Below are 26,169 nucleotides of genomic sequence, written 5' to 3'. Positions count from 1 at the left end.
ACACTTTTTGTGCTACACAAAGGTAAAGAGCAACTCCCATCGTGACCTGGAGAAATGTGTGTTGGGAAACATCAACTTTCCCAGCAGTGTTCCTGGCAGCCAGAGTTTTGGGGGAGAAGGTCTCCTTTGGGACTGGACTGGATTTGTTTTTGTGTACTCTGGGATTGGCAATTTTCTGCCTTTGATGTGGTGGAGAAACCCTGCAGTTCCTCTCAGAACTGGATGCCTTTCTTTGCAGGCCAGCAATGGGCTGTGGTACAAGATGGATGACGACTATGTGGAAAATTGTGACATCCATACAGTTCTGGGGCAGCAAGCCTACTTGTTGTTTTATACCAGGTAAAAACCAGAACAATGTGGTCAAGAAACATTTCCTTATCCTCTCTTAGCTGTTTGTCTTCTCCTCCTCCTGAGTGTTTCTGCCACAGGAGACAATTCCTTCCTGCATCCTTCAGTGCTGTCACTTGTGAGCTGCCTCACTGCAGTCCTCCTCTTTCCCTGCTGGCCTTTAGGGTGCTGCCCTGTGGAAACTGGCCCTTGTCTGCTCTCTGCAGCTGGCTCGTGTAGAGAAGAGGATTTAAAGGGAGAGCCTAGGAAAGATGGGGAGGGGCTCCTTGTAAGGGAGTGTCCTGATGGGGCAAGGGGAAATGGTTTTAAAGTGAAAGAGGGAAGAATTTAGATTAGGTTAGATTAGATTAGATTAGATTAGATTAGATTAGATTAGATTAGATTAGATTAGATTAGATTAGATAAGATTAACTATTAGGCAGAAATTCTTCCCTGTGAGGACCTGGCGCAGGGTGCCCAGAGAAACTGTGGCTGCCCCGTTCCCGGGAGTGTCCAAGCCCAGGATGGACAGGGTTTGGAACAGCCTGGGATAGTGCAAGTTTTCCCTGCCCATGGCATGGAGGTTGGAATGAGATTTCTGTCATCCAGATTCTGGGATTCTGTGAAGTGGAGGCCATAGGGGGTAAAAAGATGAGGACTCGCTCTGACAGTGGCAGACCTGGTGGGAGGACCCTAGTTCAACTTCCCACTGGTGACCTTAGGGAAGTCTCTCTGTTGTTCCAAGAAAGCAACTGAATCCCAGAGGAATCTACAAAGAATGCCTGAAGCAGAGAGAACTCTTTTTACCCCCAGGTGCTGTGATCTGAAAACGAGAGAAATGATGGCTTCCTCTCCAGCACCACCATATGCCCGTTCCACACGGGGCCAGAGAGGAGCCAGCCACCAGCAGGCAAGATCTGCAGTGCCACAGGCTCTGCCTGGCAGGATGAAGGTGGTGCCCAGCCAGAGGAACCATGCCAGGGAGAGGGCCCGGAGCAGATCCCCACAGGGGAACAATGATCTCTGCACCATCAACGGCACCAAGAGCAGTTTAACAACAAGGAAGAGGAAGAGAACCAGTCCTTTACGCTTTGACCGAGCTCCCACGAGTGCCACAGCTCCAGGGCCCTCCAAAAGGATCAGGATCTACCAGCAGGTTCCTGTAGTAGGCCTGGCTTGGGTGCAAACCTTCCCAGTACAGAGTGCGCTGGGCAGACCCTCGTGGCACGACTATGGTCTCTGGAGCCACGCTGTGGGTATCACCAGCTTTTACCAGCCAGTGTGGTGGTTTTAACATCCCAGAGACCTATGGCAGATGATTGCAGCAGCATAGCATCTGAAATGAACAACCTATTTAAAATCAACAAGCAGAAAAGCCAAAGCCAGAAATAAAGCCCCTTGCTGGCCTGTGGAGCACCAGATCTAAGTATGTTTTGTCTCCAATATTCTGATCATTACAATAGAAAAAGTCATTGGAGGAGACAGTCCTGCAGAGGTGGGGTAGCACTGTGCTGAGCCAAAGTCCTTCCCTGCTTGGACACTGATGCTCACTTCCCAAAAGAGCTGGCTGTGCATTCATGAAGAAACCAGCTCAAAAAATTTAGTCTGTGTCAGAGGTAGGCATCGAGTCAACTACTAAAGGAAGCCAATTGTCCCCCCGTCTCTTTTTTCTTTCTTTCCCTCTGGTTTTTTTTGTCTTGCAGTCCCAGCTCCAGACGATCCACACTAGAACCAACATGGGATCTATGGACTGGTGATAAGCTTTGTTTCTCTCCCCTTTTTCTGTCTTTATTTCTCTCCTGCCTTGCTTTACCTGGGCAAAGCATGGCTATGATATTCTACCCTGTGCTTCACACTGAAGTTCGTTGAGGGAGTGGGGAGCCTCTGCAAGTGTGTTGTGGCTGGTTAACCAGCACTTTTGAGGAGCTCGTGGTGGCAGTTGAGAAATTACTGAAGTGTACTAGATGAAATAGAGGGCCTGTTAGCCACCACTAGCAGGAGCCTCATGTAGAATTTAGGGGTTTGTTAGCCAACAACTTTTGAGCCGAAATCTTGGGCTTGTGTCCAGAGTTATAGAAACAATAAAACGCAAATACCCTGACACATCATGCAATGTCTTTGTTGTGCCTGATGACAATTCCCAGTGAACATCATGCCTCTGTTTGGTTGGTTGTGACATAGTCTTGGAAGAGCAATTTAAAGGGTGTTTCCTTCCTCGTAGGTTTTGAGGCAGCTGGTTTGGAGGCAATGTGTGATGTTTGTGTGATGGGATTTTGAAAGCTGTTTGCTTGTGTCCTGGTTTAAAGGGACAGTATTGCCAGGAAAAGGAAATTCAGGAACTCTCAGGCAAAAAAGATATGGTTGGGAATAACAGTTCTTTACTGATATATTTATAGGACAAACAAAAACAACATCAGCTATATGAAAGAAAAAAAAGTTACAGAACAAACTGAACAGAACTCAGTCCCAGTCCGTATTTCCAGTCACCGATGCCCCTCCTCTTCCGCACAGTCCGATGGAGCAGGGTAGGGCAGCCTCTCAGTCGCGGCTGCTGCAGGAGCAGGGGAGCGAGACAGCACCGGCCGTCTCAGGTAGAAGAAAGGGTGAGGAAAACACTCTGCTCACCCTGGGCATCCCAGTTCCCAGTTGTTCAGAGGAAGCAGGAAGTTTTAGCAGTCTGAGTCCAAAGGAGATCTCACCACGGAGAAAGCAACCTCTCTCTTTCGCCGGTGAGCTGCAAGTGTCCTCCTACTCGCTGAAGGACAAAAGCAGGACTTCATCTTTCCCTAATGGAGCCATTGGGCTGGTCCAGCCATTCCTTTGTCTTCAACTCTTAACGGCTAGTAGGGGAGCCACCCTGGCTAGCTTAACATAATAATGGGAAAAATTTCTAAACTTTACCAGCCCACAACATTATCCACCCCAAATTTTTTCCATGCTAACATACTACATTAAGTTAGGACCTTTAAATTACATACATACATGCAGTTACAGACACAGTATCATAGATAATTCACCCAAGAACAAGGTCTCCTTGGGGTATGCATCGAGTTTCTCCATCCTTTTGCATCACCCACCAGGTACAACCTGGTCCTTGAGCAAAAACCACCCCAGGGACAGGATTGTCTTTGCTGGAGGCAGAGTTCACCCAAACAGTTTTCCCTAGCATACCTCTCATGTGTACCACTGGAACCTTATCCCCATCTGGTGTTCCCAAGAGCTCAGATTGGGCACGGCCTGCTCGGTTAGTGGACCCTTGGGTGTTCACTAACCATGTGGCCTTTGGTAAATTACTTTCCCAGTTCTTGAAAATCCCCGCACCAAGTGCCTTCAAGGTGGTTTTAAGCAGGTCAGTGCACCATTTGACCTTCCCAGCTGCTGGTGCATGGTAGGGGATGTGGTACACCCACTCAATGCCGTGTTCCCTAGCCCAGCTGTTTATGAGGTTGTTCTTGAAATGAGTCCCGTTGTCTGACTCAATTCTCTCAGGGGTGCCATGCCTCCAAAGGACCTGTTTCTCAAGGCCCAGGATGGTGTTCCGAGCAGTGGCGTGAGGCACAGGGTAGGTCTCCAACCATCCGGTGGTGGCTTCCACCATGGTCAGCACGTAGCGCTTGCCTTGGCGGGTCTGAGGCAGTGTGATGTAGTCAATCTGCCAGGCCTCTCCGTACTTATATTTGGACCAACGCCCACCATACCAGAGGGGCTTCACCCGCTTGGCCTGTTTGATGGCAGCGCATGTCTCACAGTCATGGATAACTTGAGAGATACTGTCCATGGTTAGATCCACCCCTCGGTCTCGTGCCCACTTATACGTGGCATATCTGCCCTGACGACCTGAGGCGTCATGGACCCATTGAGCCAGGAACAATTCTCCCTTGTGTTGCCAATCTAAGTCTATTTTTAACACCTCTATCTTTGAGGCCTGATCAACCTGCTCGTTGTGTCGGTGTTCCTCATTAGCCCGACTCTTGGGGACATGGGCATCCACATGACGAACTTTCAGGAGTAGCTTCTCTACCCAGGTGGCAATGTCTTTCCACTCAGCAGCAACCCAGATTGGTTTTCCCCTAGGTTGCCAGTTTGCCTTTTTCCACCTTTCCAGCCAACCCCACAGAGCATTGGCTACCATCCACGAGTCAGTATAAAGGTAGAGCTTTGGTCACTTCTCTCTTTCAGCAATGTCCAGGGCCAGCTGAAAAACTTTGAGTTCAGCAAATTGACTTGATCCACCTTCTCCTTCAGTAGCTTGTGCAACCTGTCGTGTGGGGCTCCATACGGCTGCTTTCCACTTCCGGTTCATCCCCACGATGTGGCAGGAGCCATCGGTGAAAAGAGCGTAGCATGTTTCATCTGCTGGCAGTTGGTTATACGGTGGGGCTTCCTCAGCGCGGTTCACTTCTTCTTGCTCCTCGTCATGGGCGAGACCAAAGTTTTCACCTTCTGACCAGTTCGTAATTATCTCCAAAATCCCAGGGCGATTCAGGTTTCCGATGCGGGCGCGTTGCGTGATGAGGGCAATCCACTTGCTCCATGTGGCATCGGTGGCGTGGTGGGTAGAGGGAACCTTTCCTTTGAACATCCACCCCAGCACTGGTAGTCGGGGTGCCAGGAGGAGTTGTGCTTCCATCCCAATCACCTCTGAGGCAGCTTGGACTCCTTCATAGGCAGCCAAGATCTCCTTCTCTGTGGGAGTGTAGTTGGTTTCAGACCCTCTGTAGCTCCGGCTCCAGAATCCCAGAGGTCGGCCTCGAGTCTCCCCAGGCACCTTCTGCCAAAGGCTCCAGGACAAACCATGGTTCGTGGCTGCAGAATAAAGCACATTCTTCACCTCTGGTCCCATCCTGACTGGGCCAAGGGCTACCGCATGAGCGATCTCCTGTTTGATCTGGGCAAAGGTTTGCTGCTGCTCAGCACCCCAGTGGAAATCGTTCTTCTTGCGGGTAACCAGGTAGAGAGGGTTCACAATCTGGCTGTGCTCAGGAATGTGCATTCTCCAAAAGCCTATGGCACCTAGGAAAGCTTGTGTTTCCTTCTTGCTGGTTGGTGGAGACATTGCGGTGATCTTATTGATGACCTCAGTGGGGATCTGGCACCGTCCATCTTGCCGTTTTACTCCCAGGAACTGGATCTCTTGGGCAGGTCCTTTGACTTTGCTCTTTTTAATGGCAAAGCCGGCTCTCAGCAGAATCTGGATGATCTTTTCTCCTTTCTCAAATACCTCCACTGCCGTGTTCCCCCACACAATGATGTCATCCATGTATTGCAGGTGTTCTGGAGCCTCACCCTTTTCCAGTGCAGCCTGGATCAGTCCATGACAGATGGTGGGGCTGTGTTTCCACCCCTGGGGCAGACGATTCCAGGTGTACTGCACGCCCCTCCATGTAAAGGCAAACTGAGGCCTGCACTCTGCTGCCAGGGGAATGGAGAAAAATGCGTTGGCAATGTCAATGGTGGCATACCACGTTGCTGCCTTGGACTCCAGCTCGTACTGGAGTTCCAGCATGTCCGGCACGGCAGCGCTCAGCGGTGGAGTCACTTCGCTCAACGCACGATAGTCCACAGTCAATCTCCATTCTCCATCAGACTTGCGCACAGGCCAGATGGGGCTGTTGAAGGGTGAGTGAGTTTTGATGACCACCCCTTGGCTCTCCAGCTCACGGATCATTTTGTAGATGGGGATCACAGCATCTCGATTCGTCCGGTACTGCCGGCGGTGCACTGTTGAGGTGGCAATTGGCACTTGTTGCTCTTCCACCTTCAGGAGTCCCACTGCAGATGGGCTTTCTGACAGTCCAGGCAAGGTGTTCAACTGCTTAATGCCCTCTGCCACTACAGCAGCTATTCCAAAAGCCCATCTGTATCCCTTTGGGTCTTTGTAATAACCACTCCTGAGAAAGTCTATGCCTAGAATGGGCGGTGCCTCTGGACCAGTTACAGTCGAATGTTTCTGCCACCCCTCTCCTGTCAGGCTCACCTCAGCTTCCAGCAAAGACAATTCCTGTGATCCTCCCATCACCCCAACAATGGAAACATGCTCTTCCCCCACATGTTCTGGTGGTATTAGAGTGCATTGTGAACCAGTATCAACTAATACCCTGTATTCTTGTGGCTCTGATGTGCCAGGCCATTGGACCCACACCATCCAATAGACTCTGTTATCCCGTGCCTCTCCCTGGCTAGAGGCAGGGCCCCTCTAGCCCTGGCTATTATTCTTTTCCTGAACATACATAGTGGAGGTTCCTTCAAGTGGGTCTGACAGATCATCCTCCCTTCTGTAATGTCCAGCACCTTGGTCATGGGAGGTTGAGGCTACCTTCACTTTAGTGTAGCTCCCTCGGTTAGCATTTCCCTCCCTGAGTTGACGCACCCGTGCTGCCAGGACAGAAGTGGGTTTCCCATCCCATTTTCCCATGTCTTCCCCATGGTCACGCAGAAAAAACCATAGGTCAGCTTGTGGGGTGTACCCTCTTTAACTAGCTGGGGGGCGTTGGGCTGTAACCTTGGGGTACGAGGCTCGCACTGGTGCTGCCTTGATCTTCCTGATCTCCTCCCTCATCTCACTTATGTCACCTCTCAGCCCCCTCACCTCCTTCATCTCCTCCCTCATCCCCCTCACCTCCTGGACCACGGAAGAAACCTGGGCCTGCACTACACCATTCATCATACTGTGAAAATCCCTAAGCTTGTTAGCAACAGAGCTCACTGTTTCTCGGTGCTCATCAGCATTAATCATTGCAATGAAGGTGGTGTATTGAGATGGCCCTCGGTTTGCCAGGTTCCACAGCATGTGCCCTGTGCACCTGACCTTGTCAGGGTCATTGTCATACTGTCCATCCCTCCCAAAGAGTACCTCCAGTACCGTCACCTCTCTCAGCTGTTGGATCCCTTCCTCAATGGTTTTCCAATGCATTCTATTTTGGTACTCCTGCATTCTTTCTTTGTTGACAAACCTCTCTCTTACACTCATTAAAAGCCGCTCCCAGAGGGCAAGTGGGCCTGGCTCCCTTACGAATATCTGGTCCACACCTGAGTCCTGGGACAAGGATCCCAAATTTCTTGCCTCTGTACCATCCAAGTGCACACCTGTACCCATGAGGTCCCAGACCCGAAGTAACCAAGTTGTCAAAGCCTCCCGGTCCCGTCGTGCAATATCTTCCCGCAGATTACGGAGATTTTCATAAGACAGGGACTCAGTGATGATTTCAACCTCTGGCTCCCCTGCTGGTTGTGAGGGCCCTCCTCTCTGGTCCTCTTTGTCTAGGTGCCTTGTTTTCATTTTAGACTTTCTAGTTTCTACAGGGGCGACTGGTACTGGCTGTGAGTGCCCTTGCAATTCAGCTGGACCCTGGGCAGATGTAACACCTATGGGTTCCACTACAGCATCACTGGATTCTCCCCCTTTATGGCAGGGCTTCTCACCAGCTGGGGAGAGGTACTCCTTCATCATCTGGCCTATCTCCTTTGCTAGAACCCCCATCCATTCCGGGTGGTTTCTTTCTGAGGTGGGCTGTGGGGCAGGGTGAGGCTCTGGGGCAGCATCCCTAGTCTCTGGGGCAGGGTCAGGCTCTGGGGCAGCATCCCTAGTCTCTGGGGCAGGGTCAGGCTCTGGGGCCGCATCCCTAGTCTCTGGGGCAGGGTCAGGCTCTGGGGCAGCATCCCTAGTCTCTGGGGCAGGGTCAGGCTCTGTGGCCACATCCCTAGTCTCTGGGGCAGGGTCAATGTCTGCAGCACCATCCCTATTTCCTGGAGTAGGTATCAGAGTTGTTATCCAGCTCAATCCCCCCTTATCTCTTAATGTTAAATAGGACAAGCCTATCAGTAACACCAGCCATGTACGATATCATTAGCATTCAGGGGAAATCTGAACCCTTCAAAAACTGGTGGGGTAGACCCAAAAATTTGGGTGAGGGATTGGGAGAAAATTTACCCTGGTGTTATTCCCTCACAGTAGGTGCCATTATTAAAGTAATCCCAAAAACATGCATTTAGTGTGTGGTATCCCTGAATCCATGTACCCGCCGTCCAAAGGAAGTTAAAAATCCATGAATTCCTCACCTTATCAACCCATAAAGCAAGTTCGATAACAGTCACAGTAGCCTTAGTTACAGGGTCCATGCTTATGTAAGGGTTTGCAAATGGGAGATATACATGTATGAACACATGCAGCCCAAACCAGATTAAACTGGACCACATGTTGCTAGCACACAAAAAGACAATCTCAGGGAACTGAAGAACTGTTATTCCTTAACCTCGTGCCCCACGTTCCGGGCGCCAAGATCTGTCCTGGTTTAAAGGGACAGTATTGCCAGGAAAAGGAAATTCAGGAACTCTCAGGCAAAAAAGCTATGGGTTAGGAATAACAGTTCTTTACTGATATATTTATAGGACAAACAAAAACAACATCAGCTATATGAAAGAAAAAAAAGTTACAGAACAAACTGAACAGAACTCAGTCCCAGTCCCTATTTCCAGTCACCGATGCCCCTCCTCTTCCGCACAGTCCGATGGAGCAGGGTAGGGCAGCCTCTCAGTCGCGGCTGCTGCACGAGCAGGGGAGCGAGACAGCACCGACCATCCCAGGTAGAAGAAAGTGTGAGGAAAACACTCTGCTCACCCTGGGCGTATCAGTTCCCAGTTGTTCAGAGGAAGTAGGAAGTTTTAGCAGTCCGAGTCCAAAGGAGATCTCACCACGAAAAAAGAAATATCTCTTCTCCGCAGGCGAGCTGCGAGTGTCCTCCTACTCGCTGAAGGACAAAAGCAGGACTTCATCTTTCCCTAATGGAGCCATCGGGCTGGTCCAACCATTCCTTTGTATTCAACTCTTAACGGCTAGTAGGGGAGCCACACTGGCTAGCTTAACATAATAATGGGAAAAATTTCTAAACCTCGCCAGCCCACAACAGATTGCATCCAGCAATCTGTTGCTTTTAAAGATGGAGTTCAAGTCACTCTAAGGGACATGGGCTGGATGTGCCAATACTGGAGGGCCAGGAACAAAGAGCATCTCCCAAGGGTCAGGGGCTGATCCTGTTGAATGTCTTCCTGAACTGGATGCTGGGGCAGAGAGAACGCTCAGCAAGCTGGAAGAGGACACCAGGAGTGGTGCCTGGCTCAGGGGACTTGTGCCACTGCAGCAGTGACGAGGGCAGATTGTCAGCCAGGATGAGGGAGGAGCAGATGATCTGAGCTGTGCAATGGCAGAGATCAAGGAGTGCAGGAAGTACCAAAAGTGTCCCTAGTTGGGAGCAGCTTGCACAAAGAGCACCAGCAGACTGCCCTGACTGCCCTCCAAGTGCTGCCTCTAGTAAGGGAGCACTCAGAGACACTGCAGAGCCTCGCACAGCTCTGCCAGCTGCTCACTCCTCCACCATGAGGCTTGGCCATGAAGAACAGAAGTCCCTTCAGAAGTTCCCTGCTCATCCAGGTCGGTTGTGATCCCCAACAGCTTATCTTTCAGCAAACAGGGACATGTAAAGCATGCTGCCTGTGCCTTCAAGATTACTTTCTTGAAGTCCATCCGTCCTTCCTGGACCCCTTTGTTTTTAAGGGCTGTTTCCCAATGAACTTTCCAAATCAGCTTTCTGAAAAGGCCAAAGTCTGCCCTCCAGAACACAGTGTGGCAATTTTGTTGTTGCCCCACCAGATTTCACCAATTATTAAGAATTCAGTTATTTCATAATCATCAGCCTGGAGCTTATGATGCAAACAGTAAACTTGCCTTCAGAACCAAATCCTGTCTGAGGTGGCACATTAATTTCTGTAGAGTGTGACCAGGCAAGAAAGAACAGGGGTTTGGTTGTTTTTTGGGTTTTGTTTCGGTTGTCGTTTTTTAACTGGAAAAGACGGGGAAGGACAGGGAATACTTAGTGTCCTGGCACAGGTTATTTGGGAGCAGGGATATTTTTGCAGCTTGGCTCTGTCAGTGGGGTGGTCTCGGGCTGGGCTCGCTGCTTTCCCTCTTTGGCGAGTTAGCAGCGCTATCGTGTGGCTGCTCTGCTGAGAGCTGACAGTGCCCAGGAAAAAGTCACGAGCTTCTCTGTCCCAGCACACATCTCTGCACCTTCAGGCACTTCCAGGCCCACAGAGTCCAGTCACAAAACTAACAATGTTCAGCAGCTGCTCCCACACGGACTGTTCTAGAAGAAAGAGCCTGAAATTCACTTTTTATTGTGTGCCCTATAGACTGCAGAACCAACGATGAGATGATTCATCTTCCTTCCCATCCCTATGCAGGATCACGTTCTTGCAGTCTCTGAGAGCCAGGATCCACAACAGAGCTCTCCCATGGATGGGGATGGCACAGAGATCTTGGCTTTTTCCTGGGCACTGTCAGCTCTCCTCAGAACTCCCACACCATAGTGCTGCTGACTTGTAAAATAAGGAAAAGCCCAGAGTCCAGCTCAAAACCACCCCAAAACCATAGCCAAGCTGCAAACGTGCTCTCCAATCATCTGTGTCAGGACTGAATGTTTTCTAAGTAGAAACTCTTATTTGCACCACATCCAAATGGCAATATGAATTAATTTGTGCTAAGAAATTTCTTTCACTCTTGCAGAGACTGTTTAGAAACTTGAGGTGAAACTACTGGTTCCTCTCTGGACTCAAGGAACAGCACTTTGATGCTGACTAGAGGGCTTTGGGCATTCTAGTGGAAGCCTTGAGCTCTAAAAGAGGGCTTTGGACTCTCGAAAAGCGACTGTTGTGGCCTTAGCTGTACTGCATGAATATGAAACATTTTAAGTTTTAGGTTTGGGAAAATAGAGCTGAAAGAATATAGAGGATTTTAGTCCTGGCAATACAGAGTTGAGAAACTACAAGGATGTATCAAAAGGAGAGGGCAATACAGAGAGGCCTTAGAGTTGGGAAGGTCTATAAATATAGCAAACAAGACGTTAGCCGAAGCGCTGAATACCTAGCTAATCAGGATTCTAGCTTAGAGAACAGCCATGAGAAGGTGCAGAGCTTTCATAGGAAGTATCAATAGGTATCTAGAATGTATCATTAGAATGAGAACAAGACTGCTCACTACGTGACAACTGCTCACTTGCTACGTGACAAGTGCTCTATAAAAGGTGCAAGAACAGAGCAATAAAGTTGGATTTGAACTGCATCACATTGGTGTGTGTGTCGTCCCTACTCGCCACTATCCATCCCCCCACTAATCCCAGCCCCACTGCGCTCCGGCATCTGGTGACCCCGGAGCGATCCTGATCGTACTTCGGGGTCGGACAGAACGAGCGAAGGCGAGGCTTCCTGCAGATGGTGCGGTGTGGACAGCCGACCGGGGCGTTCGAGAGAGGCGCGGTGGCCACGGCTGACCGGTGAGTCAGGGAGCAGGATGGGAGTTGCCGCATCGACAGTGGAGCGCGCTGCTCTGGAAACCCTCATGAGGCTTGCAAAACACACTAATAAGCGGTAGATCACTCAACTGTTACAAAGTCATTACTGTGGTGCCGACAGCAAGGACTGTTAACAGAAACAACTCAGATTTATTTTGTTGACACACGGGACAAAATAGGAAAAGAACTTTGGGAGCAAATTTTGCATGGATCCCCAGAGGCAAAATAGTTAATCCACTCTTTTAGAGATGTGCGCTTAGTAATCGAAGAATCACAAGGGCAGGCTCACGTAGTAGCTACAATGCGGACTGCATTTGAACAAGGGGGCCAGGAGGTAAAAGAGCAGAAAGGGTCAGATAGGGGTGCCTCCTGTTCTACCATGTCCTTTCCCCTGGCTGTGAAAAATATGGCCTTTCCAATATCAATGGCAGATAGGGAGGCGTGGGGAATGTTTGATGAATTACCTCCCTACACAGAGGAGAGTCTGCCTCAGCCCGTGTAGCCTACCTCTCCCCCTGAAAAAGCTCCTACCACTTCTATCACACCCATAACTCCTACTGCTCCTATCGCTCCTGTCGCTCCCACCGCTCCCACTGCTCCTACCACTCCCCCCGTAGAAACCCCTACTGCTTCTCCTATGGAAGTTGATCCAGTGAGTGTGCCGCTTCCAGATGACTCAGGCTTGAACCTAGAGGGACAGGCTAGGCTTATGACACATTTGTTAGAAGAGATGAAAAGACTTGATCCTGGGTCGAAAAGGAGTGATATTAAGATAGCTTATAAAAAGGCTCATGATGCAATTGTAAATGGTTTAAATAATATTGCAAATCAATTAGATGAAATGGAGGCAGTAAATGATAGAAAGGGGTTAAATCCTGCAGTTTTGCAAGATCATAGACTCTGGGTTCTAGAAAGTATGAAAGCAGGAGAACGGACTTTTGCAGAAGCAGATGATTTTCTGCAGTCCAAATATGCCCAAGTGCAGCTATTTCTGAGGACGAAAAGATCCGATTTGGTGGTAATCAGAGTTCTGAGAAAGAAGCAGGGGACGGGCTGATTAGTTCATTTTTTAAAAACATTTCAAAACCCCGAATGTAAAAAACCTGAGGAAACCCTGCCACCCCATGACCCTTCTTATGATTACCGCAAGCGCTGGAAAGGGTTAATTGAAAATGCTACTTTGTCCGGAGATTTTACTCTGGAGCCAGTCTCAATGCCGGTCGTACGCGATGCACAGGGAGATAGACGGGAGGCTTTAGACTGGAAAACAATTACTAACTTGCAAAAGACTGCTATGCAGTATGGGATTGAAAATAAGCTAGTGTGGAATCAAGTAACTGCTATATTTAAATGTACCTTACTAACATCCTCTGATTCAAAAAGTATTATGGAATTTATTCTGGGACCTACATCCTATATGTTATGGTTAAATAAGTCGCAGGCAAAATTAGAGGAACATATGGTAGAGAATCTTGATTTACCTGTGGGTGATCCATTAAGATTTACTACCCTAGAACAGTTCATGGGGACAGGAGCTTATCGTGACACACAGAGACAGGCCGCTTTGCGTCATAGAGTTTTATGGCAGTCCCAAAATGCTGCGTTAGCAACATGTCTTGCCCTTCCCCAAACTGGGACACCATTGCGTCCATATACAAAAATTATGCAAGAACCAGATGAGCCATTTCTTATAGATAAATTTATCTTGTAGATAAATTGCGAGAGGCTATAGATATGGCACCAGATGTAACACCAGAATTGAAACATACTTTAACTAAAGAGCTCGCACTGCAGAATGCTAATGAAACATGCAGGACAGCTGATAGCTACACTTGCAGGCCGGGTAACTCCCTTTCTCAGATTGTTGAAATATGTGCTCGAGCTTCGTTGCTTTGGGAGGAGGAAAAGGCAAAGATTCATGCTTCTGCTATGGCTGTTGCTCTTAAACAGACTCAAGGTAGGGGAAAGAGTAGCAAGGGGATGAAAGGAGTTTGTTATTCCTGCGGGCAGTCAGGACACATTAAAAAGGCTTGCCCCCCGAGGAATAAAAAGAAAGAGCCTTTGTCTCATGCTCCTTACCCATCTCAGATTTCTCACCCATCTCAGACTCCTCAAAGTCCAGCTCAGTTTCCTGGGGCCTGTCTGCGGTGCAATAAGTGGGGACATCGTGCAGCTGAATGCCGGTCACGGTTTAGGAAGGACGGCACTCCGTTGTCGGGAAACTTGGCAGCTCGCGCACCGCTGGATGCGGAGGACAAATATCCACGGACCCTGGCTGTTTCTACTAGCTCGCCACCGACAGCAGCGGAGACACAGGACTCGACTTGGCCGTGGCAGCAACAGTAACCATCTCTGATGAAAAGGTGCATGCTGTGCCTTCTACTTGCACGGGGCCCCTGGGAAATGGACTGTCAGCTTTGCTAGTAGGGACATCATCGGCGTCTCGGCAAGGACTATTTGTGTTGCCCAGGAACATTGATGTGGATTTTACAGGCCCAATTGATATTATTTTACATGTGTTTGCTCCGCCTGTGACTATTCCTGCAGGATCAAAGATTGCTCACTTGATATTTTTTAAAAGCCAAAAGTTCCGGACTGAAACAGGAGAGCAGAGTGGGGGACTTGGATCAGTGGGACTTTTACAAACTGCTTTTTGCCAACGAATCACCATGCAGAGACCACAGCGACGTGTTACTTTCACCAGTGAGGATGGACAAATATTGGTTGTTATGGGAATGATAGACACAGGCTCGGATATAACTATAATTCCTGCCAGCTTTTTTGCTACTGGGGGTCTTTATTGTTATACTGATAATTGTCCCCTGCTTATTGCAATGCTTGCCCAGCCAAATACACAAAATTGCTACAGCTCTTTTTGAAAAAAGAGGGGGAGGTGTTGGGGCCTTAGCTGTACTGCATGAATATGAAACGTTTTAGGTTTTAGGTTTGGGAAAATAGTGCTGAAAGAATATAGAGGATTTTAGTCCTGGCAATACACAACTGAGAAACTACAAGGATGTATCAAAAGGACAGGCCACCTGAACGGCCAGCACTACAAGCATCCTCAGTTATGGGCATTGGTGGATCTACAACTACTAAAATATCCAAACAAAGGATTACAGTACGAGATGAAGAGGAGAACATTGCTTGGACTATCCCATATATCGTGCACACACCTTTGTGGATTATTGGCCGAGATGTCCTGAGTCAATGGGGACTTGCTATTTCTTCAAATTTATAGCAGTGGCTACTGATGGCAGCTCTCGCCCAACTCTCCAGTTACCTTGGAGACGGACTGCAACTATTTGGGTTGATCAGTGGCCTTTACCTAAAGAGAAGCTGCAACATTTACAACAGCTAGTGCAGGAACAGTTGGATGCAGGACATATTCGCCCATCGAACAGCCCTTGGAATACACACATTTTTACTATACAGAAGAAGTCAGGCAAATGGTGTCTGCTATATGACTTGCGGGCAATTAATAATTGCATGGAGGATATGGGAGCCCTTCAACCAGGACTGCCTTCCCCAGTCATGTTGCCAGAAAAATGGGAACTGTAATTATTGACCTTAAGGACTGTTTCTTTACTATTCCTTTGCACCCAGATGATTGTGAAAAATTTGCTTTTACAGTACCAACAATTAATCACCAAGAACCTGCAAAAAGATATGAATGGACTGTGTTACCACAGGGTATGAAGAATTCTCCAACCATTTGTCAGTGGTATGTGGACTTAGCTTTACAGTCTTGGTGACGACGGTATTCTCAATTCTGCACATATCACTATATGGATGATATATCGATTGCTAGTCCCCATATACTCAGAAGAACAGGAAAATTTTTTAAAGGACTGTTTACAGGCTTATGGACTGGTTATTGCTACGGAAATGATTCAAAGAACAGCACCATGGAATTATTTGGGGATGACTATCACAGACTCTCGTGTTCGCCCCACAAATTACAATTATCTGTTAAAGTGCAAACATTGAATGATGTTCAAAGACTGGTTGGGGACATACAATGGTTAAGGGTCTTTTGTGGTATCACCAATGAAGAATTGGAGCCTCTCCATGCACTACTAAAAGGGGTATCAAATCCAGCAGAGCCTTGAGCATTGACACCTGAGGCACGAGACGCCCTCAGACAAGTTGAAAAGAAGATTGGCCTTACAGCAGCATATCGCTACAATCCAGTACTGCCTATCACCCTAATTGTCTACAATAGAGTCAAAGAAGTATCATTAATAATAGGGCAAATAGACTCTGGGAGCAACTTAAAAATTCTTGAATGGGTTTTTGCTGCTAGTAACCCTCATAAAACTATTACCACAAGGTTTGAAGCCATTGGACTTATGCTTTTAAAAGGTAAAAAATGCATTCGCACTATTGTGGCATTGAACCTACACACTGTGTTTTACCTATAGAGCCACTAACATTGATTGAGGAATGGTCACTCAAAAGTAATGCTTTTGCTCTTGCTGTAGCTGGAATGGACATTGACAATCACTTCCCAAATCACCCTGTTTTCATACAGCTTTAACTTTGGAAAGGCGATCAATTATAACAGAAAATCCAGTTCCTGATGGAGATACTGTTTTTACAGAGGCTAGCAAAAGGACTGATAAATACGGCTATGCTACACTCACAAAAAGCAGATGGACTATACAAACACAACAAGGTGTAGGGACAGCACAAATGCTTGAAATGCAAGTTGTCCTGTGTGCTCTTAGAGACTTTGCAACTGTTGCAGTAAATTTGGTTGTAGATTCTTTATATGTTGTAGGTGTAGTGAACAGAATTTATCGAGCTTTGATTGGTCATGTAAACAATAGACAGTTACAAGCTTTGTTTATACAATTGTGGAATTTGTTAGAAGAACGTACTGAACTCATTTTCTGTACACATATTCGTAGTCATACCACCTTACCGGGATTTTTAACCACAGGCAATGATGTTATTGATCAGGCTGTTTCTACACCTGTGCAACAACTATCTGATGCTCTTCAAAATGCTTCAGAATCACGTTCCTTTTTCCATCAATCAGCTCATGCACTTAAAAGACAGTCTGGACTAACACGAGCAGATGCAAGGGCTATTGCAGTTGCCTGTCCAGACTGTGCAAAAGTGCCGCCTGTTCAACAGGGAGGAGTTAACCCACGAGGTTTGCAACCTCTTCAGGTGTGGCAAACTGACACTACAGAATTTCCACCCTTTGGAAAGCTGAGGGTTCTTCACGTCACTGTTGACACCTGCTCAAAGATGATATGGGCTGCTGCAGCCACGACTACAAATGCTAAGGCATCTAGGACTCATTGGATTCAAGCCATTGCTGCTCTGGGCAAACCTGATGTGATCAAGATGGGCAATGCACCTGCGTACATCAGCAACAACATCAAACAATTTTTTGCTAAGTGGTACATCAAACATGTGACTGGAATACCTTACAATTCCACTGGACAAGCCATCAGGACCTCAAAAGGCTTTTGGGAGCTTTGAGAAAAGAGGGGGAAAGTAGCCCTCATGAGCTTGTTGCAAAGGCATGTTATGTGCTTAACTGACTGAATCCTAGAGACGAGGATAAACGACCAATCGACCATCATTTTGTTGCAAATCCAAATGATTTTACTGCGCATCCAGCCCCTGTGGATGTGTGCAACCCTCAATAAAATCTAGGGGTCGGGTCACAGGACTTAATAACATGGGGTCAGGGGTATGCTTGTGTTTCCACAGGTGACCAAGTGCGTTGGGTTCCAGCCAAGTGGGTTCGACCACACCTGAAGAATTCAACTGTGACACAAGAGGAAACGTCCAACGACTGACAACCTTTTTGGCCATCTCCAAGGTGTTCGACAGTTTCTGAGTGAACTCAACGAGGAGTCAAGGCAGCGAGAATTGTATCGTTGGGTATTAGTAGCAAAAAGAATTAAAAAGCAAGTTGAGGACTCAAACTTATTTTTGACAAAAGATCCCATACTCTTAGTTTGTGATATATTGGAGCACGGTTCTCATCTGGGAGGGTATCATAGTAAAATACAGAAAGTAGAATGTCCACAGTGTGATCATAGTGAATGTAAGTTAGGGAATTGTGTGAAAGGTTTTGATTCATGGCAATGTATTTCTGTTGATTGTAAACCATGGGTTTGTTTTGAATGTAGGAATTGTGGTAAAGCATATTGGGTTAATAGGGAAACTGGTCGAGGTCCACTTTGTAGTTCTTGTGATGGAAAATTGTCTAGTTGTTATGTGCAGGCTTTAAGGGAATACCTTGGGATACCATACCCTGATGCATTACCCTGCATCAAGAGTAAAATAGAAAATAGTCGATGGTTGGTACATTACCGATGTGAACAGGATTTAAAGGAAATAGCAACTTTTGTATGTACACGAGTGATAGTAGTTGAGTGTGGTCAAGATGTTGAGATTCCCATTCAGCTCTTTGTTCCTAGTTATCGCTGGACACCTGAGAAAGTCTATTGGAGCAGAAAGAAAGCTCGCGATAGAAGGAGGCATGCGACTCACAATTCCCAGGCAGAACATATGGGTGACAATAGCCAATAAGACCAACCAATCATCACTGTGTTTAGGCCTTGGAGGAGTTACTGAACCTTTTTAAGACTTGTTTAATAGGGGTACCAGTGTGGCAACCAAGAGAGTTTAGAGAATGGGTCAGGGACCAAAGCTGTCTGAATATTACAAAAGTTAATGCTACAATAACAACCTCTGGCCTTACAAATGTTCAAAGGGATGGACTCTGGCAATGTGAGATCATTAAGAATTTGTTTGACAATAGAACAACTCTGCCAGTTGACTCTGACTTGCAGGAAAGAGAAGTAAAAAACCTGGTCTATTCTAAGTGCAACATGACAGACAGTAGGGCCAGATATCTCCCTCCAGGTTTGTTTTCAATTTTTGGAAATCCTGCTTGGGCAGGAATCCCTGCCAGTCCAATAGGAGGACCACATTACCTAGACAAATTGTCTGTATTCCATCCAAACTTATCCCAGATCATGCAGATGACATCTGGGAAAAGAGTTAGGCGTAGCATTCATCCATTAGACTGCACAGAGATGGGAGATCCTATATTCTGGTCAAGGCTACGTACTGTCATGACTTCAACATTTCTCCCAGGAAGCACAGCTGCCAGAGCAATGACTTCTCTAAAGTAGGTTGCTTGTGGGGTTAAGGCTGAATTAAATGTAACATCAGAAATTTTGCAAGAACTGACAACTGATGTCGATAGTGTTAACCATGCTGCTTTGCAAAATTGAGCTGCAATAGATTATTTGCTTTTAGCTCATGGTCATGGCTGTGAAGAATTTGAAGGTATGTGCTGTATGAATTTATCTGATCACTCTCAGTCAATTCATTTGAAACTCACAATTCTAAGGCAAGGCTTACACAAATTGCAAAAATCATGATGGTCATTTGATGGTTGACTACAGTCCCTGGGACTGAAAAAATGGTTAGCCACATTTGTCCATCAGGGAATGACCATACTGGGGTCTTTATTGTCATACTGATAATTGCCCCCTGCTAATTGCAAGGCTTGTGCAGCCAAATACACAAAATTGCTACAGCTCTTTTTGAAAAAAGAGGGGGAGGTGTTGGGGACTTAACTGTACTGCATGAATAAGAAACATTTTATGTTTTAGGTTTGGGAAAATAGAGCTGAAAGAATAAAGAGGATTTTAGTCCTGGCAATACAGAGTTGAGAAACTACAAGGATGTATCAAAAGGACAGGATAATACAAAGAGGCCTTAGAGCTGGGAAGGTCTATAGATGTAGCAAACCAGACGTTAGGAAAAACCCTGAACACCTAGCTAAGCAGGATTCTAGCTTAGAGAACAGCCATGAGAAAGTGTAGAGTTTTCATAAGAAGTATCAATAGGTATCTATAATGTATCATTAGAATGAGAACAAGGCTGCTCACTACGTGAAAACTGCTAGATTGCTACGTGACAAGTGCTCTACAAAAGGTGCACGAACAGAGCAATAAAGTTGGATTTGAACTGCATCAGATTGGGGTGTGTGTCATCCCTACTCGCCACCATCCCCCGACTGATCCCGACCCCACTGCACTTCGGCAAGGGACTTTGGGTCTTCAAACTGGGTCTGTGAGAACCAAAAATGGGCCTTTAAAAATGAAAACGAGGACCTTGAAGTTAGGCCTTGTGCCCTCAATGGATGTTTCACTGCCGCAACAGAAGGTTTTTCCTCCTTCAAAAGGAACTTTAGGGGCCTAAAAGCCTGGCAGAAGCTAGCAAGAGTGGAACAGAAGGCCCCAGGACTCCAAAGTGTACCAAGCTCAACTGTGCCCACGCTCATTTCCAGCCCCCAGCAGCCTCTGGCTCCTCTGGCTGCTGGAGCTGCTGGAAGGGGCAGGAGCTGTGCACACAAACAGCCCCTTGTCCACAGCACCTGCTCCAGGGACTTGCAGCAGGGAGAGGTGCCAGGTCATGGCTTCTGTGCTCTCCAAGGGACATGTTGCAATGTGGCCTCATGTCACAGAGGGGCCCTGCTCCAGCAATTGTGACCTCACTTGCCCGCTGAGGGGTGTCCTGAGGAACGAGCCACTGAGAGCTAGTTGGGCTGAGCTGGCCTACAGGCTATCTGGGCTCCTCCCGCTGTGGGCCTGCTTTTGCCCAAGCGTTCCTCATAGTGGAAAATGGTTACAACCACCACCAAACCTTTTTGGATAGCTGAAGGTGCTTTGTGAGTCATGTTTTAGGTTTCGAAAAGATTGTGTTGAGCTACAGTTAATTTCCTTTTGCTTCAAGTGATGGGATTGGTGCTGACCTGATCTTTGTGGAGGAGATTTTTCTAGAGCTTTGCCATCCAAAGATTTCCCCTCTGTTCCCAAGAGGAGTGATGGCTGCAAGGTGTGACAGGTCCTGTGAGTCTTGGAAATGAAAGACTCTGGAAGGAGAGGAAGGTGGCCTGAGGCCCAGAAACGAGAGTTTCACAGAGTACACAGGAGAAGAGTTTTCCAAAACTGCTTCCCTGCCTGTACATGTCAGCAGGGTGTTAGGCTTTCCCTGATGTTTCTGAGCTGTTTGAGTTTCTGAGCTGCCGTCCTTGGTGCTCCTGTAGACAACTCAACATCTGAATATGGGTTTCAGTGACAACATTGCCTCATCTCTTTTCAAATGCCATCTCCCTGCAGACATTGCCGAGGGAATGGCTTTGCCACAAAGCATTGTCTCTCCCCTGGAGAAGATGTGCATGGACTGGCAGCAAAGACCTGGAGCAGGACTCTTCAACGTGGGCAATTCCTGCTACATCAATGTGATCCTGCAGTGCCTGACATACACACCGCCTCTGGCCAACTACCTGCTGTCTTCCAAGCACAGCCAGGCGTGTGAGTACCTCTGGGAACATCTCCTTGTAAATCTCTTGGGCACATGCCAAGGATTCCCAGAACCTGCAGTCAGCTTTAGGAGAACAGCAGCTCTTCATTCTCAGCCCTATGAGCTTATGTTATGAGAGCATCAGCTGAAAGATGCCAGTCTTATCAAGGTGCACTCACCTTCTGCAGAACACTCTTCCTAGCCCCAAGTTTCTATCCCGGCAAGATGAACTCTCTTGGCTTATTGCACAGAACACTTCAGCCACTTTAGCCTCCTCTGAAGCATGTTTTCTGTGCACTAAAATGTCCTGGGCTTGTTGGGACACTGGTAGTTTGGGAGTATAGAAGAGTAGACATTCCCTAGAACTTCACAATCTCGATTAGGTTTCCCAAGAAACTGAGATGTTATCCTGAGGAGCTTCTGTCCCTCCCTTCCCTGCTCCCTCCCTCCTTCCCTCTTCAGGTCAGCACCAAGGCTTCTGCATGATGTGCACCATGGAAGCCCACGTCAGGAAGGTCCTGTGCTCCTCAGCCAGTGCCATCGTGCCTGGAGCTATCCTCAAGAACCTCAAATGTAAGTTGTTTTGGCTGCTTCTACAGCTTTTCCTCTTTGTCTTCCCTTCTTCTAGTGGGCAGCTACTAAACTCTTTCTCAGTCGTAGGAGAACAGTTTGACTATGGCAGGCAGGGGAGCGCTTACGAGTTCTTGCAGCTGTACTCTCAGTGCCATGCACAGAGCTTGTCTGAGTGGAAGCAGCAAGTAAGCACAAGCTAATTGCAAGTTTCAATCTTCCCAAACCCTTTTCCCATCGAGGAAAACTGACATTCAGACCTTTCCATGCTGAACCCTCGGAGGAGGTAACTCTCTGCCTTGCCATTTATTTCCAGCTTGGGCGTCTCTTCCCAACAAACTACCATCGTGGATGAAATCTTTGGGGGCTTCATGAAATATACACGTGTGTTTCCACAACGACTGCTTTACTTGGCTTGTCTGTGCCCTTCTGTCTGCCTGTCACAAGCAGCTGCTGCTGTCATGACTGGCATAGGAAAACTCACCAGTACAGTCAAATAACTTCACTCAGCATTTTGATTTTCCTTCCAGTCAAGTGCTTGAGCTGCCAAGCAGTTGCTGATTCCTACGAGGCCTTCCTGGATATCTCTTTTGATATCAGAGTAAGTGATTTGCAACTGAGCTTCAAGACACTCCAAGGCCCCTGTAGCTTTCCAGACCAAAGCCCTTGTTTTAAAAACCTATCCTGCGAGCACAACGGGGCTTGGTGGTGAGTGGGAAGGGGAAAGCACAGTGTCACCAGTGTCCTGCACAGGCCATGGCACTGGTCTCCCTGTGGTGCTGGCTTTGGGCTGCACTAGCAATCATTGCCCCCTCTGCACTCTTGACATACTCTCCTCCTTCCTTTGCCCTCCCTCAATCCCCATCTGGCTCCCACGCTCATAGGTAGGATCAGTTTTCACTGTTGATGCCTCTGCATGCAACTGGGAGCTGAACTGAGTGGTGGCAACACAGAGGGAGTTCTTGATGACTCTGGGAACCCCTGGGACATGAGGTAAATGTTCAGCATCACACCCTCCTTCTGCCTCCTCCCTGGGTCATGCTGGCTCTCCTCAGCATCAGCTGCCTGGCTCTTCTTGTCAACTCCTGGCAAGTGTTTGTGGGAGAGCATTTTCTGCAGATCCTTTCTCACTCCTCCAGGTCGCCTCATCCATCACCACACTTCTGGAGGACTGTGTGACACCCCAGCAGTTGGACCAGAAAGAGTGCTTCACATGTAGCAAGTAAGATGATTCCACACAAGATAACCCCAGAGCCATGAGGGGCTGCATGGCCCTGAACAGAAGTCATCTTCTCAAGGAGCTTTAATGCACAATAACAAGACACAACATTTTCCATATGCCCCTGAATAACCTTAAAATAGCATCAGGATGTGTGAGACAGGAGAAAGGTTGCGTGGTCTTCTTGGGGAAGAGTGGGTGCATTTCAGCACTTGGCTGTGTGCTTGGTTTCAAGGTGTAAGAAGAAAGCTGCTGCCTCCGAGAACGCTACAGTCCATCGTGCACCCAGAGTCCTCACGCTGTGTCTTGCAAAGGGCTGACCAACAGAATGGCGCGAAGATCAGCAAGGTGTGTGTGCAAGTGAAGTGCAACTTTCTAAGGCAGAAGATTCCCCAAAGCTCTGTCACAAGATGTTGGGATTTTTGTGTTCCCTTCTGGGGAGAGAATTCCCACGAAAAGACGAGCTCTGACAGAGCTGCTTTGGTTGAGAACAGTTTCCAGCCACCCAAGGCATTACATGCTGAAGGCTATTTTTAATGTCGTAGCTGAGCTTCATTTCTGAGCCCTCTTGGTCTCTCTGTAGTTTGTGGAGTATCCTGAGTACTTGGATCTTCGACCATACATGTCAGACACAGCTGGAGAACCTCTCCTCTACTCTTTGTGTGCCATCGTGGTTCACAGTGGGGACACCTGTCTTGAGGGACACTTTTTGTGCTACACAAAGGTAAAGAGCAACTCCCATCGTGACCTGGAGAAATGTGTGTTGGGAAACATCAACTTTCCCAGCAGTGTTCCTGGCAGCCAGAGTTTTGGGGGAGAAGGTCTCCTTTGGGACTGGACTGGATTTGTTTCTGGGTTCTCCGGGATTGGCAGTTTTCTGCCTTTGGTGTGGTGGAGAAACCCTGCAGTTCCTCTCAGAACTGGATGCCTTTCTTTGCAGGCCAGCAATGGGCTGTGGTACAAGATGGATGACGACTATGTGGAAAATTGTGACATCCATACAGTTCTGGGGCAGCAAGCCTACTTGTTGTTTTATGTCAGGTAAAAACCAGAACCATGTGGTCAAGAAACATTTCCTTATCCTCTCTTAGCTGTTTGTCTTCTCCTCCTCCTGAGTGTTTCTGCCACAGGAGACAATTCCTTCCTGCATCCTTCAGTGCTGTCACTTGTGAGCTACCTCACTGCAGTCCTCCTCTTTCCCTGCTGGCCTTTAGGGTGCTGCCCTGTGGAAAACTGGCCCTTGTCTGCTCTCTGCAGCTGGCTCGTGTAGAGAAGAGGACTTAAAGGGAGAGCCTAGGAAAGATGGGGGGGGACTCCTTGTCAGGGAGTTTCCTGATGGGGCAAGGGGAAATGGTTTTAAAGTGAAAGAGGGAACAATTTAGATTAGATTAGATTAGATTAGATTAGATTAGATTACATTAGATTACATTAGATTAGATTGGATTAGCTATTAGGCAGAAATTCTTCCCTGTGAGGACCTGGCGCAGGGTGCCCAGAGAAACTGTGGCTGCCCCGTTCCCGGGAATGTCCAAGCCCAGGCTGGACAGGGTTTGGAGCAGCCTGGGATAGTGCATGGTGTCCCTGCCCATGGCATGGGGACTGGAATGAGATTTCTCTCATCCAGATTCTAGGATTCTGTGAAGTGGAGGCCATAGGGGGTAAAAAGATGAGGACTCGCTCTGACAGTGGCAGACCTGGTGGGAGGACCCTAGTTCAACTTCCCACTGGTGACCTTAGGGAAGTCTCTCTGTTGCCTTAAGAAAGCAACTGAATCCCAGAGGAGTCTACAAGGAATGCCTGAAGCAGAGAGAACTCTTTTTACCTCCAGGTGCTGTGATCTGAAAACAAGAGAAATGATGGCTTCCTCTCCAGCACCACCATATGCCCGTTCCACACGGGGCCAGAGAGGAGCCAGCCACCAGCAGGCAAGATCTGCAGTGCCACAGGCTCTGCCTGGCAGGATGAAGGTGGTGCCCAGCCAGAGGAACCATGGCAGGGAGAGGGCCCGGAGCAGATCCCCACAGGGGAACAATGATCTCTGCACCATCAACGGCACCAAGAGCAGTTTAACAACAAGGAAGAGGAAGAGAACCAGTCCTTCAGACCTTGACCGTGCTCCCACGAGTGCCACAGCTCCAGGGCCCTCCAAAAGGATCAGGATCTACCAGCAGTTTCCTGTAGTAGGCCTGGCTTGGGTGCAAACCTTGCCAGTACAGAGTGCGCTGGGCAGACCCTCGTGGCCCGACTATGGTCTCTGGAGCCACGCTGTGGGTATCACCAGCTTTTACCAACCAGTGTGGTGGTTTTAACATCCCAGAGACATATGGCAGACAAACACAGCCTGCATGATTACAGCAGCAAGGTAGCACAGCATCTAAAATGAACAACCTGTTTTGAATCAACAAGCAGAAAAGCCAAAGCCAGAAATAAAGCCCCTTGCTGGCCTGTGCAGCACCAGATCTAAGTATGTTTTGTCTCCAATATTCTGATCATTACAATAGGAAAGGTCATTGGAGGAGACAGTCCTGCAGAGGTGGGGTAGCACTGTGCTGAGCCAATGTCCTTCCCTGCTTGGACACTCAGGCTCACTTCCCAAAAGAGCTGGCTGTGCATTCATGAAGAAACCAGCTCAAAAAATTTAGTCTGTGTCAGAGGTAGGCATCGAGTCAACTACTAAAGGAAGCCAATTGTCCCTCCTGGCTCTTTTTTCTTTCTTTCTCTCTGGCTTTTTTTGTCTTGCAGTCCCAGCTCCAGACCATCCACACTAGAACCAACATGGGATCTATGGACTGGTGATAAGCTTTGTTTCTCTCCCCTTTTTCTGTCTTTATTTCTCTCCTGCCTTGCTTTATCTGGGCAAAGCATGGCTAAGATATTCTACCCTGTGCTTCACACTGAAGTTCGTTGAGGGAGTGGGGAGCCTCTGCAAGTGTCTTGTGGCTGGTTAACCAGCACTTTTGAGGAGCTCGTGGTGGGAGTTGAGAAATTACTGAAGTGTACTAGATGAAATAGAGGGCCTGTTAGCCACCACTAGCAGGAACCTCATGTAGAATTTAGGGGTTTGTTAGCCAACAACTTTTGAGCCTAAGTCTTGGGCTGGTTGCCAGAGTTATGGAAAAAATAAAACACAAATTCCCTGACACATCATGCAATGTCTTTGTTGAGCCTGATGACAATTCCCAGTGAACACCATGCCTCTGCTTGGTGGGTTGTGACATGGTCTTGGAAGAGCAATTTAAAGGGTGTTTCCTTCCTTGTAGGTTTTGAGGCATCTGGTTTGGAGGCAATGTGTGATGTTTGTGTGATGGGATTTTGAAAGCTGTTTGCTTGTGTCCTGGTTTAAAGGGACAGTATTGCCAGGAA

Source organism: Catharus ustulatus, chromosome 20 (genome assembly GCF_009819885.2).
Source record: "Catharus ustulatus isolate bCatUst1 chromosome 20, bCatUst1.pri.v2, whole genome shotgun sequence".
Classification (NCBI taxonomy): domain Eukaryota; kingdom Metazoa; phylum Chordata; class Aves; order Passeriformes; family Turdidae; genus Catharus; species Catharus ustulatus.
This window is presented reverse-complemented; position numbering follows the sequence as displayed.